Source organism: Lottia gigantea (assembly GCF_000327385.1).
Source record: "Lottia gigantea unplaced genomic scaffold LOTGIsca_74, whole genome shotgun sequence".
Taxonomy (NCBI): domain Eukaryota; kingdom Metazoa; phylum Mollusca; class Gastropoda; family Lottiidae; genus Lottia; species Lottia gigantea.
Genome location: NW_008710478.1, coordinates 434430 through 436938, shown reverse-complemented (window position 1 = coordinate 436938; position 2509 = coordinate 434430).

The window sequence follows — 2509 nt, the reverse complement described above, 5'->3', positions numbered from 1 at the left end:
ATTCATTTTCTCGAAATTGCGTTCAACAAACGAGAAATCCTGTCTTTTGAACTTTGGATTTTTCCGCTTCTCTTCTTTAGGATTTTTGTCCTTGGCATGACTGCCCTTTACCTGGTTAGCACCGGAGTTGTTTATTTTACTGTAGCCGACTTTGTCTAAATCAACATCAATATAGGTATAGTTTGAGTTTCCTTTAGAATCGTCGTCGACAGTAGAGTAGTAATTATTTTCATTAACTTTATCTTTTGGTCGACGTCTTCTCCTGAAAATTTTTTTTTTCAGAATTTACGCATCCAAAATCACCACAAAAACCACAATTTGTACATTTGTCATACAAGCGTCGCATTGCGCTTAAGCCGAACACGTTCATTATGCCAACGTTACGTTTCCACTGATATCAGTGCAATTCGTAATTCTATAACCATTATAATATAACGTGATTGAGTTTGAAAATAGAAGAAAACAAAACGTTATCAGGAAACTGCAACCTTATTGGTATATGGTCACTATACCTTCACGTTTCTATCCAAATATAGACAAATCTTACGTCAAATTTTCATCTTGAAAAGGACGAATTCGAGTTCTATTGACAATGCCAAATACCAAAAATGAGAAGTAGGTCAACTACGATTTTACAAACCTCCTATTGACGAGGACAACTATAATGATAACTATAACGACCAGGACGACCAAACCTCCGACAGTACCACCAATTATTCCAGCCTGATTGGTCTCAGATTCTTTCGTCTTTTTCTCTGCTATTTTCGGTGATGAAGCAGATAAAAAACATTCATTCAAATAATTTCAAAGGATCTTAAAATAATTGCCACGGTTTTGCATATACAAGCCATCCTCAAGAAATTGAACATGCTGTTCCTACAAACCCTAAACTTTTTTCTCGAGTGATATAAAATAAAACATGTCTACAGCAAGAGACTCGTTACAGCTTACAGAGGAATAAAAATTTCAGTAATATCCTAGTCCATGATAGACTTAACCCTCAATAGAATTAAAATTTCTGACTTCTTTTCTTTTGAACTCTTGACTCTTCATATTAATGCTTCATGAAAAGATTTTGTTTCAAAAACAGGTTTTATCTTTAGATAATTATTGATATATCAGAAGAACGTTTTATATTTTTTATATTTTCAGCGGATACTGGCCAGTAGCAAATAGTGGGCGTGTCGAATGTTATGTACTTGGATTCGTCGTGAGCTTAAGATGGGGTTTATAATTATCTACTTTACATTTTGCTCTGCCCATCTTGAGAATTCCACTAGGACACACTCAGTTCCATGCTGTACAATAAGGTGATCCGTTTACATTTTATTTGCCCAGCAAGTTTTTTAAACTTCAGATAAGGAGTTGAGAAAGTGACCAACTTACCTTGTTTATTACCATATTCAATTGTTTTACAGTCTATAGTCACATTACCTGTATAATAATAAATATATTAAAACTGATCCAGCAACATGATTGTAACTATATATTCCGTAAAAAGGTGATAACCTGTTTGTGTAGGACAAAGGGGTTGAGGCGATGGAGTGGTAGAGGTAAGTCGGTTGTAGCCGTAACAATTCATATGTTTTCCGGCAGCAGTTTAAAAATATCGGGAAAAACATTTGAAAAAATTGAACTCTACCTGCAGCGCTAATAAGTATTAAAAAACTATCGCCATCTTTATTTGTGACGTTCTCAAGTCTTATTGTTGCTTTGTTTCTACCAACATATCTGGCCTTGGGTGGAATAAACGAACCATTCTGTGAGCAATATTCCGAAACGTTGTGTCCAGAAATGTTAAATCGATAACAGTCATCTGCCTGAAGATTCAATTTCTTAATGGTTAAATTTAGGTTCGTCTCTGTTGTTGTCACATTACACTCTGTGTTGAGTATTACGTCATTATCAAATTTTTTTCCATTTCCGGTATAGTCTACATAATATAGAGTTGGAAATTTGTTTCCGGTAAATTTAGTTGATCCATTTACCATGAAGTCCACGGTAATATTATCTGTTGATGAAAATACATCTTCACAATAGTCAAGGTATTACGTCTTCATCTTATACCTCGACTCCAATGGCCCACTCTCTTGTTCAACGAAAGATTGTGAATGCAGCATGTTGATTGGATTGTATGTTAGCGAATACAATCTATCTGAACCCTTGACAGACAGACTGTAAAAAAATGATTAGCATGAAATCTAAGGCTGTATTTGCTGGCATACAATCTAATCAAATGAAATATGAAATTGTGCCACTGCAGTCAAGGTAATACATAATACTTTGATATAAAATAAAGCTTATTTAAAAGTAAAGTCTGGAGTGAAATTTGAAATAGGTCAGAGTTGGTAAATCATTCTAATCTACTATTGTGTCAAGCAAAGTTCACAATTTGTCAATTTATTGCATTCATTAATTCTAACTTTCAGGAAAATAGGAATTACCTATTCGAAATCAGATCAAGTCGAGCAAACATGTATTGCCAAACATATAATAACATAAACACGAA